This window comes from Topomyia yanbarensis, chromosome 3, assembly GCF_030247195.1.
Source record: "Topomyia yanbarensis strain Yona2022 chromosome 3, ASM3024719v1, whole genome shotgun sequence".
Classification (NCBI taxonomy): domain Eukaryota; kingdom Metazoa; phylum Arthropoda; class Insecta; order Diptera; family Culicidae; genus Topomyia; species Topomyia yanbarensis.
In genome coordinates this window covers 239,330,715-239,350,696 of record NC_080672.1, presented here as the reverse complement: position 1 = coordinate 239,350,696, position 19,982 = coordinate 239,330,715, and the positions used below count along the sequence as shown (strand labels likewise).

The 19,982-nt window shown below is 36.6% G+C and overlaps 1 protein-coding gene and 1 long non-coding RNA gene across 12 annotated transcripts in view; one reads left to right on the top strand and one right to left on the bottom strand.

Moving 5' to 3' along the window:
* The window catches only part of LOC131691421 (uncharacterized), a 1,322,992-nt gene that overhangs the window by 54,103 nt on the left and 1,248,907 nt on the right, over positions 1–19,982 (bottom strand). The gene's annotated exons all lie outside the window — the stretch shown is intronic.
* LOC131691429 (uncharacterized) overlaps positions 194–19,982 on the top strand; it is a 38,101-nt gene continuing 18,312 nt past the window's right edge. For both annotated transcript variants that reach the window (XR_009305772.1, XR_009305771.1), the window contains exon 1: positions 194–374. This is a non-coding gene — a long non-coding RNA (uncharacterized LOC131691429). The remainder of the gene's footprint in view (positions 375–19,982) is intronic.

Sequence of the window (19,982 nt, the reverse complement as noted above, 5' to 3'; positions counted from 1 at the left end):
ATTAGGTAAATTCAACTTAAATTTGAGTATAAAAAACCTATCAATGAGTTGTAGTTTTTGCCGTGGTTAAATGGAAACTACCTTCAACACGGTTTACCTAATTTTAAGTTCCCCCACGATACCACGAGATTGAGTCAAAGGAACTCAATTTTAGGTAGTTTTTCGTTTCCGTGTACTCCTGCGAACAGAAAAACTCGTCCGTCAAACATCTTCCATTAATCGAATCACCGATATTGTCGGACCCTCGGAGTAACGTCAGAAGTAAAAAAGAAATAATCAGCGGATCAAAAACATCTCATGGATTGCCTAATTAATCATGTCAAATGCCGGAGCCAATCGAGCGTCATATAACTCTTTGTATGTATATGGAAAAGGTATTGTGATTTTGGTGATATTTATTTTACTCTTCTTGTGCTATCGAGCATAGAGAAACGAAAAAAAAACAATATTTTTCCTGTAATACCGAGAGATATTACAGGAAAAATATTGTTTGAGAGCACAAGTATGAAACCACGTAATATCTTCGAATTCGTTTCGCTATACGTACATGTAAAATTCTTACTCAGAAGGTCAACAATGAAACTGTTAAGGTAGAGCTTGAACATTTGCATCGGGTGCCAGTGTTTTCTAGAGCACTCTAGTTAGAGTGTGGCCAAGAGGCCATGAAGTATCCAAACGAACATGAAATTTGACGTTTTCACAATAGAAATACGTCAGATTTCTGCTCGTTTGGATACGTCAAACGCGTCTTGACCGCACTCTAACTAGACTGCTCTAGTGTTTTCTTCCAGAAATAAGAGCTCTGCCAGTTTTCCGGCTTTTATGTACTAACTATGAATATAGTAACTATAGTTTTCACATTTCAATTGTCTTCAAAATTTAGACATGCCTTCACTATAGTTACTATATTCGTAGTTAGGTGAAAACAAAAGCCCGAAAACTGGAAGTTCCTATTTAAGTTAGCAAACACTGTCATCCCATGCAAATGATCACTCTCTAGGTAAAAGTTCTACAGCATGACGACACGAATGAACTCATAATGAATGATGTGCACAGGCTTGCGAACTGCTAACATTTATTTCGACTGGCACCTAAAACAACACAGTCACAGCCAGCGGCGAGCCCAGCTGCTGAGCGCTGCTATAGCCGTTCAGTGTCTGAATGAGTGCTGTGTGTTACCGTGAGAGGTATGACACACGCAAGCGAATTTGGGAACAGTCACTTCGTAGCACTCATGTACAGAAGCCGAAGATTTGGCAGTTTCTGAGTGTCGTTGTACAGTCATGTGCTCAGAGGGTAAAGTCAGGTGCTTTGGGAATGTTACGAGTTCGAGATGCTGTGACCGCCGCATATTTGAACTGTTTTCCAATCTATAACCGTGTTGTCAACATTTTTCTCTCGACAGCTGTGAGGGCAATATAGAAAAATTAAAGGGTTGTGTACAGGGCACGACCACGGTGACATTAAAAATGTAGCTTTTTTCAAGAGCGTGCAAATGAATTTTATCTATCACACATATCGACTCACGTTCTTGCTCACTCTCCTGTTTTCAATATTATTATTACAATTAATCAAGTATCTCACTAGCTGATTGGCATTATTTGACTGATCCATCTAGTAAAAATAGGCTGATCTGTCCAGAAAATATATTCAAAAGAAAATCTCCATATTGAGAACTGTTATAGGAAGCCCACGCCCGCAAACGGAAATATACAGATTCTCCATGAAATATGAAATTTCATTTTCCATTTAAATTTTCAATAATGCACTAATGAACTTAGGTAAACTATCTTAAGGTTAAGTATTTCTTGATCGATTAGTGGTTGAACAAATGAAATTATTTGATAAATTACATTGTTATACAACGTTCGCACTGCCAGTTAAAACAGGTTTTGATGCTATCTTGGTGACATTTTTCTTGTTGCTAATTATTATAACGTGTTATAACTTTGTAGTGTAAATATTTTATTATTAAACCAATTGCGCAGCGTTTTGTGATATATAGGTGTTTTATGTGGTAATAGGACTTACATAAGTATATCTCTAGTTCAGCGGTTTGTTTCACCGTTCTATTTGCTGTATAATTTAAAACGCGATTAGAACTGTGTCTTAAATGCCTAGGGCAGGACAGATATTCTGACTGGATAAACCGGGAAAACAATTTTAAGTCCAGTAACGCTTAAGACATGGCTTGAATTTTAATCGAAAAAGAACACCCGCTTAAGCTGCTGCTGGGACGGTAAGTTCTATTTTAAAATTTTCCGTTTTGTGCAGTACGAAACAAGTATTTGAAATTAGAAAACAAAAAGTTTTTATTCACGCGGTTATTGAACCGCGTGAATAAAAACCGCGTATATTTCAAAATCCGCGTAAAAAACCGCGCAAAAAAAAACGCGTAAAAAACCTGAGTGTACCCTCCTATATAAAATACTACACTGCTGAACTGTGCTTTAACTACAGAAGCACGTTGTCAGATGCCTTACTGATAAAAAACATATAACCGAAATATGAAACATATGAAAGCCAATAGGTTCTTTACCCTACGCACCTACAACTGCAATGCGCCGTAAACATGGATTAACAAGTTACAACGCACACGCATGCATAAAAATAATTTTTTTTTCAAACGCAACACTCTCAAGCAGCACACGTAAGTCGCATCCTGCCGTATTGAATTAAATCCAAACCACCCCACCCACCCACTTTGAAAATCATTCTATGACACTGTGCTGGTACCCGAAAAAACCGTACACGGCCACCGCTGCCGAAAATGCTATACCGCTTATTGTAGTGTCCAGACACTGCAGCCATGATCTTACCCGTTCGCCACAAGAACAAAAACTGATTCAAACGTGTACGCGTCACCTCTATTTATAAACTAACCGTATATGGTTTAGTCCTAGGGGCAGATCACTCTAGAAATGTATACCAAATTTGCAACAAATTAGAAAAAATGCATTTAATTTCCATTTTTGCATCAACTTTGCACTCCCTCGCAGAAAATTTTGTTTAACAAACGTCCTACGCTGATTCACTTTGTTCGACGTTTTGTTGAATGTAGGGCTGATTTTTTTGTAGGGTTTTGACGTCTTACACGCAACGCAAAATACATTGCACGCAACGCAAAATACATTACGAATTTCAATTTTGATGGAAAGAAATGCATTTAATTTAGCTGATTTTTAAAAATGCATCACAAGTGATCTGCCCCTAGGTTTAGTCACTTAGCTTAGGTGCGAGTGTGTGCAAATACTAACGTTGCCGAAAATCAAAAGCGCTTATTGCATGGCCCGGAGACGATGTTGCTCGTATGGGATAAGAGCAACAACTGATTTAAACGGACACGCGTCGCTTCTATTGATGATTTTTCGTGCTTGATTGAGCCCCTAAAAAGCCCGCTGTTGACGGCCGTGTCTGAGAAATCTGCCTCACGAATGGTAATTTTCCCTTTTTTCGTGAACTTTTTAATTTTACCAATTTCCAAAAGTCTACTTTTATTGCGGAGATATTAAATTATTACCAATATTTAGGTGATTCTGAATCGGTTGGTCTATGACTGATTAAAATCCATCTAGTAATATCGGAGTTATAAGCGTGCAAACCTTACATAGCGCGTTACATGGGAGATAGTTTAGATTTTAGAATGACACCTAGTCCCAGATAGTGGAGTTAGACATTTTTAATGTCAAAAGAAGAAGTGTGCCAAAATAGAGTGGAAGAATGCTCAGCTCTTATTTATTTTTTTGTTGGCGATACACAATTTGATTGTTTAAGGGGGTTGAAAATAATCTAAGATTATTTTCTTAACCGGTATTTGTCCAACATAAAACTCCTTCAACAGGTCGACGAGGGTACCCGGGTACCCACAAATTGAAATGCTCATAACTATGACTTTCTTTAACCGATTTGGACACTTTTAGATGTTTTGGATTGAGGAACATCCACTTTTTGATTCAGTAAAATTGATCTGGATGAATGGACCTGGTTCTTGATAATCCGGATTTTCCCGCCTAATGTTCCAGTACTAGGGTATGTCCTAGCAAAAGGAGTATCAAAACTCTTCAAATTTTCTCGGAAGTCTGCTATTTATTGTTAGGGGACCATATGGCAATTTGACACCTCGGAATGGCGACACACGGCCCCACGGGAACCCGTTCGGGAATGTCGATTCCAGGGTCAAACCACCAAATGGTTCCAAAACCATCAGATACAGCATACTGAAGCAATTCCATGAATGTCGATACCCATATTGCCAGCATTCCATTGAAATTCAGAAATAGTATCCCAGAACTGGAACATGCTTCAGGGGTAAGGGTCGCAGCATGAAAAAACACTTTTTTGCAATTTTTTTTAGAACGTTTCGTGAAGCGAATTGATCAAAGCTTTTGTACATTATAGTGTACCATTTCAATAACATGCTGTAATATTTTTTCTATGCAAAATATCGACAAACTAAAGACGCTGAATCCCTCTGGATAAAGACTCGCCATCTCTATCTTATTCTTAATATTTATCAGTAATTGTCATTCCAATTGAGCACGAGACTTGTCAAAAGCACTCAATCCGAAGAAAATCGCTTCGAATCCTTCTGGAACGAGGGCCATTGACAGATCTCGTGCTCGATTGGAATGACACTGACAGATAAATGATGTCGCTTCAGCAGCCAAAAATTTCCCGATGATTGGAAGTTTTCAGTTATGTTTCCGGTTCACAAGAAAAATGACAAAGGCAACATCGTGAACTACCGGGGAATCACTTCGCTGAGAGTTGAGTCGAAAATCTTCGAAGCGCTTATCAACGAGGTGCTGTTTTTTGCTAGTAAACATTACATAAGCCCTTGTCAGCACGGATTCTTCCCTGGTCGATCGGTTGAGACGAATTTAGTTAGCTTCACATCGTTTTGCATTGAAAACATATCCAGGAAACTCCAGGTGGACACGGTCTACACAGATCTTAAGGCCGCTTTCGACACAGTTAACCATGAGATACTGCTTGCAAAGCTTGATAAACTAGGATGTACCTCGAGTTTCTGCCACTGGCTTCGATCCTACTTTGTTCACCGCGAGTGCGTCGTGCAAATTGGTGACAACGTGTCTGAATCTTTTTGTAATAATTCCGGAGTTCCCCAAGGTAGTACACTAGGTCCATTACTAATTTCATTATTCGTGAATGATGCGGTCTTTGTTCTAATGCGTGGAGGGAAACTGTTTTTCGCCGATGACTTGAAGATATTTCTTGTGATAAGGAATGAAGCCGATTGCCGTGAGTTACAGTGTCTCATTGATACATTTTACAATTGGTGTCAAAGAAACATGTTGATCCTTTGTGTTGCGAAATGTTTTGTCATCAGTTTTCATCGTACAAGAGACATGCTTAATTTTAACTACAACATTGCTGGAACTCAGCTGCAACGCGTTGACCACGTAAAAGATCTAGGTGTTATTCTAGATGAAAGGCTAACTTATACCAATCACCTGTCAGCGACCATCGACAAAGCAAATCGACTTCTAGGTTTTATGTTCAAAATTTTTAGCGAATTCCGGGATCCTCTGTGTTTCAAGGCTTTATATTGCGCACCGCTCGCAGTTGGAATTTGCAAACATCGTCTGGTGCCCTTATCATGCAACGTGGAGTGCAAGGATTGAAGCTGTCCAGCGCAAATTTATACGATATGCTTTACGTCAATTGCCTTGGAATGAGCCGTTGAATCTGCCACCGTATGAGTCGTTGCAGACTATTAGGACTACATACTTTGCAAGAACGTAGACACACTTCGCAGGCCATTTTCATATCAAAGCTTCTGTTGGCTGAGTATGATGTTCTCTACGCCCCAACCCGTGTTCTTCGCCCTCGGACATTACTACACATCGAACTGCGAAACACCAACTACGCTGCTAATAGTCGGATTTTAGCGATGGTTCGTCGCTTCAATGAGCTTGCCGAGCACTTTGACCTAAATTATAATTCATCACAATTTCGTCCCCGTTTGCTGTTACATTAGGTTAATTATTTTTAGTTTAGTTCATTAAGACTTAGTGTCAGATGAACACCAATTTTAAATACAAATACAAATACAAATGATAAACAAACGATCGACGTGTCGAGTCTTTATCCAGAGGGATTCATCGTCGTAGCGACAAACAACTCGGTGACGAAGCTTTTTGTAGAACGTCTCTGGAAAAAACATGATTAGTTGTGTTACTTGCCATTCAAAAACTAATTAACCGATTTCTTTCAAATACATTCTAGGTAAAAATATTAACCCTTTGAGTTTTTAAGCTATTTTTTGATTAAGGGGGTGTTTACTCATAAAAATGCGGAATTTTTCGTCAAAAATCGAAATTTTGACTAGCTAATACCCATCGCGCGTTGCTGCAACTTTCTACGAAATAGAAGGAAAACACAATTTGTTCCAAAGCGCCATCTGACGGGCAGGTAATCCCCATTCAATAGCACACAAACACGCTCCACAACAAATGCCTACTATGTATGAATTTTTATGGCGTTTGTTATTGTTATTGAAATGATACATTATAATGTGCAAAAGTTTTGATCAATTCGCTTCACGCAAAGTTCTAAAAAAATCGCAAAAAGTGTTTTTTTTTCACGCTGAAACTCTTACCTCCTTAATCTAAACAACTCCGGGCTTTTTTGTCGTTAGGTGAAATCAATTTCTTTAATTGTCGAAGTCCATTTACGGTACCCCAAGTGTTGTTTATAGCTGTGATATCCCACTTCTTCAGCTCCATTTTGAGGGCACTCGATGAGAATCTACAGAATTGTTCTGGTCCGATAAAATTAGTGGAAGACCCTCTTCTTGCTAACTCATCGGCTTTTTCATTCCCTGCAACTCCACAATTTCCTGGAACCCAGTATAGATTGACACTCCCATACTAGTTTTGAGCGACATGTAGGAGCTCTTAGGGCATTTAGTGCTGCTTGACTATCTGAGAAAATGCAGATTTTCTCTTGGCAATTTGGGCACCATTGCACAGTGGTCGCAATGGTACCAAAACGTACGTTTAATTAATGGTGCTCTAGGAGTTGATTTTAGCGATTTGGTGTGTTAGAAACACTTTTTCAGAATGGAATCCCCCTTCTTTTGTTGTATACTGAATTGTGATTAATCCACCTGAAAGTGAGATAGAAAATTGATTTCCACTAACTTTTAAGATAGAGGCACGATGTTAATGACAAAGTTATAGTAAATTCTACTGCGAGAAAACTTGATGATCATGCAAACTCTCCAAAATGTAATGGTGTTGAGATAAAGCACGTTGTTTGTGGGAGGCACCCAAAAAATCATTCTTTTATTATAACTTTTTTCTGAGATTTTTGCAATTCTTCAAATGTTCTATGTTGTTGAAATTAAGAAATTGCAGACATTTGTCGAAGACGTCAACATTTTTTATTTCAAAACATAATAGTTATCAAATAAAGTGGGTTAAAAATACCGCAATTTTGGATGACAATTACTAAGAGAAGTGGAGATATGTGGAAGACATTTCGATTCCATGAGAAAGACAGTGAAAAGTACTATAAGAAAAAATACTACTTACAACGGGCATCCACCGGTCTGTATACAAAAAATACTTACCGGCAATGCATGTTTTTCAATTTGTAACAAAATAATTAAGACATTTTAAGCATAACTTTTTATAGCAATTGTTTCTATGTGTTATTTTATTCTACGAATATTCTAAAAAATCGTTGGAAATGTCAAAGTACACATATGAATCCAAAACTCTCAGCTCTGTAGTCTCCAACTTATGAATTATTCCTAAACTAGCACAACAACAAAAGTGATCAACTAAAAAATGCGCAAAATTTTTTGGCTGTCTTTACAAGAATAAAAACCACTACAAACAGTATTAGAGTTACTGCGCCCTAATTCATCTTAGCTCCTCTATTCATCCCACCCATTGGAACTCATTAGTTAGAGGAGTATTTGCTATCTCTATTCAACGCATTAGCTCAAAAAGTCTAACTGTACTGCTTCTTAGGAACGAAGGAAAGATGGTGATACTTACTTAAGCGCAATCCAGTCACTCTAAGTCGAATTATCAACGAAATATTGTGACATCCCGACTAATGAGATGGATAAGGGCTCGTCTACCCTATAAGCCGTTTTCATGAAACGATTACTTGGCCGAAATTGTCAATAATTCTTTTGCAAGCACGCATTGAATGATTAAATATTTGAAATTAGTTATCAAAAAGGCAAGCGAAAATTGTGACTTCATAAAGCATCGCTTCTAAGACCCAATGAAACCAAGAGCCTCTTTTTTGTCGTTTTACCAGTGAGAGAATCGAAAGCCCCAAAACGCTCGATCATTTGTATTTCGAATTACAAATTCATGAAACTAGGGAACTGTAACTAGCCGAGCCTCTGAGACCCCTTGCCTTTTTAAGGGTTAAAATTTGACAGAGATGTAAAGTATAGGTGAAAATATTTTTCTAAAGATTTTCTGGCAAGTCGGATCCTAAGTAGCAACTCTGACTACACAGTCGTTTCGTGAAAAGGATATCTATTACTCTTTGCTATGGTTCATACTCATGAAAATACAGTAAACCTTTTTAGACGTCTCTAGTGTTCACTTTCCAAATCCGGTTAATTTATGAATAGTTTCAGATAAATGAAATTCATGGTTCACGACTTATATGTGTATTTATTACTCTCAATCATTGTTTATAATATTCGACACATAGAAAAAAAACCGATAAAAAATTTATGGTGAAAAAGTCGTACTTATTTTGTTACAAAATGCATTGCCGGAAAGTATTTTTTGTATACAGGCCGGTGGATGCCCGTTGTGAGTAGTATTTTTTCTTATAGTACTTGTCACTGTCTCTCTCATAGAATCGAAATGTCTTCCACATATTTCCACATCTCTTAGTAATTGTCGTTCAAAATGGCGTTTTGTAACCCACTTTATTTAATAACTCTTAAGTTTTGAAATAAAAAATGTTGACGTCTTCGACAAATGTCTGCAATTTCTTAATTTCAACAACTTCATAGAACATCTGAAGAATTGAAAAAATCTCAGAAAAAAGTTATAATGAAAAAATGATTTTTTGGGTGCCTCCCACAAACAACGTGCTTTATCTTTATCTTTATACCATTACATTTTGGAGAGTTTGCATGATCAACAAGTTTTCTTGCAGTAGAGTTTACTATAATTTTGTCATTAACATCGTGCCTCTATCTTAAAAGTTAGTGGAAACCAATTTTCTATCTCACTTTCAGGTGGATTAATCACAATTCAGTATACATCAAAAGAAGGGGGATTCTATTCTGAAAAAGTGTTTCTAACACACCAAATCGCTAAAATCAACTCCTAGAGCACCATTAATTAAACGCACGTTTTGGTACCATTGCTACCACTGTGCATTGCCACAAAGATAATAAAACATTGACAAAAGACGTTGATCCCATCTTTAGAGATACGAAAATATTATTGCGTTGAGACCAGCAATGAAGAACGTTTTTCTAATAGATAAAATCTCCCAATTGCATGCATATCGATATCTGGAGCAGACTGAAATTCATTTCAGTACTGGAATATTATTTTCTCATTTTCAAAACATGATAAAATTACGAGAGATCACGGAGTGTTCATTTTGAACGCAGGATGTTTTTCGGAATCCAATAAGGTTACATACCATTTTTACGATGAAAAAGTGACAAAAATTTGAATTTTTCAAAGGTGTAAAGATTGATAAAGCAATAATTTTATTATATCTAAGGTATAGTGTGTTGCATTTCGGCTTCGCCTCATCAGAAACCAACACTAACTTATTGTCGGAATAGATTAGCGCCGGCTTGACGCAAATCCCTTAAAACTAAAGATTAGCGCCGGCTTGGATTCAGATTCGTTTTTAATCCCAATTACTGTAGCGTTTTGCTATCTTGAGCATAGTTTTTATTTTTTTCGTTATTTTTTGTGGGAGATGAACCACTGCGACCAGTATTTAGATCTATTGTTTTCTCGTGATAATAAAAAGCTGAATTGGAGCCATGGGGTGTTTTTTCAGCAACTTCACTTAATAATTTTCAATTTTAGATCAGGAAATAGTTGATATTTTATCTTTGGAACATAAATCAGTTTTTCTGTTTTCATTGGAATTATCAAGTTATTTGTTTATTTGTTGTACCATCACCAATAGACCCCTTGGCCCCAATGGTGGTTACTTAACTAATTACATTTCAGAATACACATTATTTTAGTTTTTATCACATTTCTTGTCAGGTTGAAGTCAAAAGCCGTCGCTAAACTGTTAAACACACGCTAGCGTTCGGTAACAGCGCTATGTTATGAAACAACATAATTATGGTTAAAATCTTCACTTGATAAGTTCAGTATCAATTATTTGTATTATCGCGAATAATTAAAAAAGTCACGTCCTGATTAGATTTACAACATTAAATATAAAAAAACTATCAGCGACTCTGGTTTATAGGTTAAAGAGCCTAGTTTCCACTTATTAGAGAGGGTGCTTCACTAATTTATTAATTACTCGGCATCAACAGCTTTGCTTCCTTGCTAAGAACCAAGAAAATAACACAAAGGCCTTGAAAACGATGATTGAGCGAAACGAAAACTAGAATCGAGTGCCCCTAATGTTGTCCTGCCATTTCACTCAATGCTTTGAACAAAGATGGCAGACGCTGCTCTAACCAACGGCTTCAAATGGGTAGGATGATACTATAAACGTGGCAAAAGTAGGCTCATTACCCTGCTTAACCGGCGAGTGGAGAGAATATAATTTTTTATCGGTGCGCGAAAGAGAGAAGCATGCAAGCATTGTGAACCTACGCTGAATGCGAAACGAACAGCTGTGCTGCAGAAACTCGATAGCCGGTATATGCGAGAAACCGAAAATATGAAGGTTCAGTTTCTGAGAATTAATTGACTCGCATCAGCATATTTACGATCTTTAGAAAATAATAGAGCAGCGACATGAATGGCAGATCCCGGCTGGCCAAGATATCACGAATACGAACATTGAGTGATCTAGCTCGGACTTTTAAGGAATCTTATTACCAAACAACATGCTCGATGTATTGGTAACCCTTTCCATACACGCATAGTTCAATATCAGTGATCCCAATATGAAAGAGATGTGCATAGTGTGTATAACCACTGTTATTAACCAGCGAACGTAGATGATCCGGACTCCTACGAAAGTTCTCTTTCGTGGACGTATATTCTATGCAGAACGTGTAATCTGAATGTGAGAGAAACACACGTAAAGGAATTAATACCTTGCGCACGTGGCTGAAGGGATATCCCAGAAATGGAATTCGATTTCGGGTAATACGACAACAATGCCACTGAAAACATCGAATATGTACTATTTTTACTAAACTTCCGTAGAATTATGAAGAAATTTTTAAAATCCGTAGATTTCACGAGTTAATCCGAAGATCCGTAGAAAGGACAGAAATCCGTAGATCTACGGAAAAATTCGTAGGGTTGGCCACTCTGCGTAGGGCTCATTGGAGACAGCTTGGGGAAAATGTAGCTGTTTACCATAACGGGTCTATCTCAGACTCGGGAGACAAACACAGCTTACAGAACAGAACGAACATAACATTCCCGAATGAAAATGTTATGAGATCCATAACATTTCCAGTCGCTGCTGCTACAGTACTGGGCAGTCGACAGCTGCCGCCTGTTGTGTTGTATGACTATCTGCTCATTCGTGTCGTTTTCCGGTACATTTCGCAAGCCTGGATGTGCATGTTTGGAAATTATCAATGGTTTGATTACTTCGTCAGTTTTGTGATCTCGAGTGCAACGGATATTCATCTGCTGCATTCTAACTAGCCTAACTCTAATGCAAACAAACAACCGAGAATTGTCAAACGAATTTCGTAGGGTTATGTCGCTTGGTATAAAACCTAATTGTTTCATTGCTAACGTCGTCAGTAAGAACCTTGCATGTAAGACCACCAATAAAATTCGAAGATATGACCATACTTGTGCGAATCACTTGGTGATACAGAAAATATATTGTTTGTTTTCATTTCTCTACGCTAGATAACACAAAGGAAAGAGTAAAAAGATGGGTGGGTACTGTCAGAGACATAGCCGAAGTGAAGTAGAATACACTTATGCTGGTAATTCGATTGCTGAAATTTTTACCATCTTCGGCATGGTTACCTTAAAATCAGCTATCAGGTATTTTTGGTATTTATATATACATATATAATAGGCCACTTTGAAACATGGCATGCACAAATAAAATAAATTATAATATGTTCAAACCATAACCAACCAGGTTTCTATGCAATAACCCCTCAAATGACCCGAATGATAATAACCAACAACGGGGCATTTTACTTGTTGAGCAGTGAAATTCGCAAAAAAAATAAGTAAAATGAAAATCCCGTTATGCACATGTTATACAATTAATCTGGTTCTAGAGATCGTTATAAAAATGTGTTTATAGCAGCATATACTTGTAGGCCAAGCTTTGGGTGCTATCGATGTCGAAGCAACGATGATTACCAGAGCTTCTCGGCTTAAGTCATCTTTCAATCCGGGACCCGACGGGTTCCCCTCCGTTATCCAGAAAAGGCACATTGAAGCTTTTATTACTCCGCTTCTTCTTATTTTTCGAGCGTCTATTGCTAGAGGAGTTTTCCCGTCTTACTAGAAATACGCGAACATGTTCCCAGTCCACAAGAAGGGTAATAAGCGAGACATCAATAATAATGGTGATTATGGAACCTCTTCAGGCTCATTGTAAGCAGTACTTAAGTGACGATCAACACGGTTTCACGTCCGGGCGGTCAACAGCGTCTAACCTGCTGTGTTTAACATCCTACATAACAGAGAGTATGGAATATCGTGCTCAAACAGACGTTGTTTACACCGACTTATCTACCGCTTTCGATAAATGGTAGTGTTTTGCAGTTGTTTCGATCCTACCTCACAGACTGAGAGATAGCGATTGTCATAGGAGATTGTCAGGCCCCCACTTTCATTTCTACGTCAGGAATACCTCAAGGAAGCCACTTGGGACCGTTGATGTTTCTGCTATACTTCAATGATGTACATCTAGTTCTGAAGACTCCACGATTGTCCTTCGCAGATGACCTCAAGATATTCCGCCTAATTCGTTCTATTGTAGATTGCATATTTCTCCAACAGATATGTGAAACGTTTACCCAGTTTGCCCCGAGTATCAAACCATCAGCAGAAACTTATGTCGTTTTCGATTAAAAACCTAGAAACTAACCCACGTTAGTTGCTTCAAACAAACGTTTTTAATGGAACTGAGTTGGGTTCTCGCAAAACAGCGATTGTGTGAGCGAACCCGAATTATATTTTAGGTTAGAACCCAACCCGGTTTTCAGTTCATTGGCGCATCACCTAGGTTCGAAATTGGCTTCAAACAAACGGTTTGACAACAGTTAGGTCCGAAACTGAGTTAGTTTCTGCCTCAAGCGAAAACGACATTAAACTTCAATAAACCAACATAATCTCCTTCACACACGATTACAACCAGTACTAATCAAATCGACAATCACCCCTGCACTACCGCTTGCCAGAAAAAACTAACCAAAGAGCACACTCCAATGTACACTCCAGTTACTGCTCTTTCAATTATTTGTGGCGTTCTCAAATAAATTCACCACGGCGCACAGTGGCGGATCTTCAAACAAAAGTCGGAAAAACCTTAAATGTTACCTAATTTGGCTGAAAATCACAATTTAAACTAATTTTGGGGTGCTGAGCTCATTTTTGATGCCAAAAGTCGTAAAATATTAAATGCATTTTTCCATACAGTGTCATTGATCCCGTTTTCATGATAAATTTTCCGTTACTGTTCACCAATGTCAGCAATATCATACAAAATGAAAAACACTACTTTAAATCCATTATATAACGTGTTGGTTTACTGCATATTGTCTAACTATTTTACACAAAACACCATGCGCTTCCATATCAGCAACAAAGCTTCAAAATCTCCTTAAACCTTTTTGCGCACCTAGACGCAGAACGAGACCATGATATACGAAAAGTAGAGGTTATTTCCCATAGAATGCATACTATGTGACCATTCCGAAATGATTCCGAAATTTGTACAGAATACATTAGTGAAAAAAGTATTTTTGATCTGACCACCTCAAACATATTTAAACGAAAAAGTCATAGTTCCAAGCAAAGTTACCAAATGTATTTTATTCACTATCCAAGTTCTTCCTCTACACAATGAAACCAGTTGTACTAAAATCGGACGAAAATCAAAAGAGTAACATGCATTTGAAGTGAACAGAGTAATGGTGGTTTCGGAAATGAAAATCATTAAAAAGTCCGGACATTGCTACGTTTAAACTCATGTTGAAAATCGTGTTCTTATCCAATAATCACAAAATTTTGAATATACACCATTCAATACATGAGAAATTTAGGAAAAATATAAAATTTCAATATTTCAAAAATAAATTTTTGAGGTTTTGGCCAGCCTCCAGCCACTGTGCGGCGCGCTTCAAAGTGCACTGCGGTGGGTGTATTGTATATACTGGAGTCCAGTATATACACCCTCCGCAGTGCACTCTGGAGCGAGCCGTGGTGAATTTATTTGAGAACGCCACACATATTGTGGTTATCATTGGAAACTAGCAAAAATTGCGAAAAAACAAGATTGCGATGAAATTGCGAAACGGCCATTGTTAAGATTTAACCTTTTCAATTCCGCAATGTTACAAAGCAGAAAAAAATAATCGCTAAATGAACAGTTTTCGAACGACTATTGGTCTTGAGCCATGAAAAAAGCTTAAGATGATACCAAGGAATTGTGTGGAGAATAAAAACGCTTTTAATCCACCTAACATCGTGATGAGACATTTCTTATAACTCATATCACTCTGTTCGGATATTATATCGATTGAGAATATTTAGAACTTGATGTTTCGCCATGTTTTTGATAACAGATACTACATGGGATAGTGGCAGAACTCAGAGAATCGCTCAAATCAGCATAGGACAACATCAGTGCTAGAAATCTCACCCCAAATCAATGGAAAATCGAAAAATGGCCCATAAAATAGACATATAAATGAAATATTACTAATGCTCTGTTAATAAAATATCTAATTTCCTCAATCAATGCATTGTGGTGGGAAAACTGAATTTTCCTTAAGGAGTTATATATTGTGCTGAGCCAAAAAAGTTTTTTTTGAATCGATTTGAATTATATACTCTCAATAGCGTTTACTCGAATTTGCAACGCGACTGAGAACTAAGAAATTAAATCGCAGCTCCTGATATCACGCTACCTCTGAAGTGCATGCGTACATAGTTCAAACTTAACTTCGACATCGACTTTTTCTAAAAGTGACTTCCCAGTAGTATAATTGATTTGAATTATTATCGCCAATCCTAATGCCAAAGAACAAATAAAAACCTCTCGAAACCGAACCGTTTGGGAAATTTATCATCATTACTGGAATTTTCATTTTCACGAAACTTTTCGATAACCTTCCGTCACTTGCGTTAATGCACTGGGTCCACAGTGCTCTGAAAATCTAGAGCACCAGTGGGTCTAATTCAGAGCCATCTGCGCGGCGAGTTAAATCTGTAAAGAATACTAAAAATTAACTTCTATTTCATAATTTTCAGTTCAGCAATTCGAGAGATCGTGATCACCGCAAGCCATGAAAAATAGACTAACGTATGCCGAATAAAATTTTGACAAAATTCAAAAAGGCAATTTTTTTGTAGAAATCCATTTATTAAATGTTCTCTCTATATGAAAACATTTGTCAGCTTATTAACTTAATGTAGAAAAAAATTGAGCTCATTTGAGAAGCTTTATGATAGTTTACAGGAACTTTTTGGAAACGAGTCAAAAAAATTGATGTTGGCATATTCTTAATTTCTTTCTTAATTTTGATTATCACATTTGTTTGTTTTAGGTCGAAAATTATTGGCATATACTCTCTGCTTCAAATTATTCCAGAAATCCTCATTTGGGCGAAATTTTGGTACATTTGGAGGTTTATCAGCCTTTGGTACAAAAAGTATGTCGTAATCCTCCAATGCGCCAAAACTTTTTTTTTGCCTAATAGCTAGGTGCCAGATTGGGCGTTCGCTGCCATTTCGTTCACATGGTATCTCCTAGCGGGTCGAAATTAACACTGGATGTTTAAAATAAGTGTGCCTAGAGTATGACGTTTAGTATGATGCCTTGCAACCGGTTGCATTTTTGTTTTAATGCTGGAAGCGTTGTCCAAATTTCATTCCGCATACGTTACGTTGTGAAGTGATGATCACAATTTATTAAAAAATCACGGTTTAATAAAAAATAAAACTATTAAAAAATTTCAAATATTTTATAATTTTCACAAACTTATTATGGAATGTTGTTTAATAAACTTTCGTAATATTATATAGGAAAAAATCTGAAAATTTCAGTATTTTCTCTATCTGCAACATATAAACCCTTAAGTATACCAATTAATTGGTATACGAATTGAAATAGGTTCGCCAAATTAATGGAAGAACTCGATAAAATAACCCCTTGAAAACTACCTAAGAATTTTTGAAGTTCGATGCAATAAAAAAAATCCCCAAAAATGGAATGTACCTATCAATGTGGGACACATTAAATAATACATACACAAAAGACCCGTTTTTATCAGTCTCATGGTGTATTTTAGGATGATAAAATGATGACATTGACTGAATCGGGCAATTTTCTTATTCATTATAATAAACTAAAGCTGTTAAAATATTCTCCCCGTTCCTTGATGTAGTCTGATAACTATTTCTGATTATTTAATAGAAATTTCTCTTAAAGAGGTTTTCTAGCGCAAAATTTAAAAAAATGAACTTTTTATTTTTGCATCTTCATGATAAGGAAAACATACTCAAGAAAGGATTTACTTGAATTCAGTCTTGTTTGTCTGCTAGAGCCCATCAAACATATGTTCATATTTGGCTGATAAAATCTGGTTTTCGATGTATTTTAATAGATATTCAGTATTTGAAGAAGTTTCTCGTGAACGAGTATAGAACGCCTTTGTTTCTACTTATTTTGAGTCAGCGGCGTAGCCAGAAATTCGGTTTGGTGGGGGTTTGCTGAAAATCGAACCTACAGTCCAAACGGCATATTCCGAAACCGTAATTTTTGAAGTTTTTAAATTATACAGAATTAATTTTTCTAAAAAAAATATTAACAGAGTAGCAATTTTAGTAACAGAGCAGTAAATTTTCAAAAAATGGTAGAGTTCGTGTCTTTGGCGAATTTGTTGAGTCTAACATTTAAAAAAACTTTATTGTAACATGAATATTAACCTGAATAAATTTTCCATAAATACTTCTTGGAGGATATAAATGAATGTTATCTTAATTTACTTTACCTTAAATTACTGTTTTTGAACATTTATTTGACCTTTTCATAGAATTGGTCATACAACAAAAATCGAACGCTCATCAAAATCGATCAGAACTTACTAGAGTCCAATGGAAAGCGCCACTTTTCATAAAATTGTCTTTACATTCGAAAAGTGTTATTAATCATATTACGTTTTCATCTCTACTCGACGCATTCCTAAAATAATAAACATTTTAGTAAATGTTATGCAATTTTTTGGTGAGCAGTTCTTTGTTTCATGGACATTAAATCAATTCCAACTTCGCATCCTATTAAATAAAGACCCTTATTACAGTACATCTCTTCAAAAATGAGCTCAATATGGAAGGAAATCTGAGGATTATGATTGATTTCAGAACTCTGCATTTTCTATTGGAATGTTTTCAAGCAGGTATTTGATATTGATGTTATTGGACAACTGTGAAATCATGACCAATAGATCAGTTACATATCAGGATCCCATTCCAACAATTTTTCAGATGTCCTCATGATGTTTACAACAACAGGTTATCAATGTACGGATTAGATAATTCTTATTGTAATATTGAATGAAGTCAGTCAGCATCAATAAATTTTTAACTTCGATCCAATATTTTTTGGATGGAGGGGGGGGGGGGGTATGGTGTTAAACCCCAAAGCCTGCTCTTGGCTACGCTGTTGCTTGTAGTTATCTATTTCGCTTCTCATTTTCCAAAATATGTTCCAGTTTGATTCGATGGTTATAAGTTAGAAAATTTACAGTTATTTTATTTCATGCAAATGAAAATTTTGGCACTGATAAGTGATCAAGTTCCATTCAGACAACTTGGAATTGTTCGGTGATTTTTTCTAGCGGTTGTAATTAGAAAAATGAAAGAGAAAATTCGTTTTATCGAAATAATATTTGGCTTATTTAAATGGATTATTACTATGTTGAACAATAAATAGGCGACAAAGGGTAATCCACAAACAACAAACCATAACTATTAAAGTATTCAAAATAGATATTTTATGTCTTCAGTAAAGTTATTCGTAAAAGTAAGAGCTAGAAATTTTCTGAAGGCATCATTTCAATACAATCACTTCCAAGAAAATTTATGAAAATATGTCACTCGTAGAGGGATTAATCAACCAAAGCACAATACCAAAAGAAAGGGCATATTGCCTCCATTAAATTCTCCGAAGATACTATTGATCTAAAATTTACCGTTTTGGCTTTAATAATACATTGAATGTTTTTGGTCTTATTTCTGGTTATGGGAAATGATAAAAATCTTTCGTCCGTATTTAATGTTAAATATCTCTTTTGATAATAGTCCGATTTTAACAATCTACAGCTTGTTGGAAAGGTATTCGTATTGGCTTTCAAAAATATAGATATAAAGTGTTAAGCTGTGTTGTCAATTTCGGCAGATAATTTAAAAAAACTGCAAAAAACGCCATTTTTACACATTCAAATATTCATATCCTGGAAACTAAACATCCGAAACAAAAACAAATTAGTAGCGTTCTTTCTGGCTGATAGATCTTTCATTTAAAATTGGTTTAGAAAAGATCCGATCAGCCATTGCTGAGACGCCAACAACGCCAGACGGCGCCAACAATTGGCCTAGCAGCACCAAGAGTCTCACATGTCGAATGGCAACCGACACATATTAATCGTTACACGGTTCCAACTCGGAATGTTTCAAATTTACAATTAAATAATCCCCCCTTAACACCCGGATACATAAGAACTATAGTTACTATATTCATAGTTAGGTGGAGACACTGAGCGGAGCTAATTGAACATGTCAAATACCGGAGCCAATCGAACATGACGTCACATAACATGTTCTCTTTGGATGTATATGGAAAAGGTATTGTGATTATGGTCATAACTATTTTACTCTTGTGTTATCGAGTGTAGAGAAACGAAAAGAACCAAAAAAATTTTCTGTAACAAGAAGAGATCCCTAATAAATATCCTATGATTCAAGAGCCTAACGACCTGTTCAGGGTATCATCCAAACAATATGTGGAATCGTTGCACTGTATGGGCTAAAGTTCGTGTATAATACTTTTTATTAGGGATATTCGCACAAGTATGAAATCATATTATCTGATCTTCGAATTGGTTTTTCTATTCGTGCATGTAAAGTTCTTACTTACGACGACAATGAAATTATTAAGCTAGAGCTTGAACATTTACATGGGATGCCAGTGTTTTTCCTGAAATAAGGGCTGCCAGTTTTCCGGCTTTTGTGTCCGCCTAACTCTTAATACAGTAACTCTAATAAGAACGAAAGATTTTCCCAAATAAAATGACCAGGGAACCAGGGAATCCAACAAAATGAAGTGGGAATAAGATTGCCAGATCGTAATCAGAACTTATTGGACTCACGCCCCCATGAAAGAGTCTCTGGAAACCGAAGTGAATATATGCAAGCGTCGGACATAGAAGCCTATATTAAATTTTACGTAGATAAAAGGCTCCGAACCGGTTCCCAATACCCTTTAATAAATAAGCCCGCAGTTACCTGATTGGTAGATCAAATATAATATGGGTTTTAAAGAAACAGACTTCTACCAAATTTCACAAGGACCCGCCGAAATGCAGGCTCGAATCACAG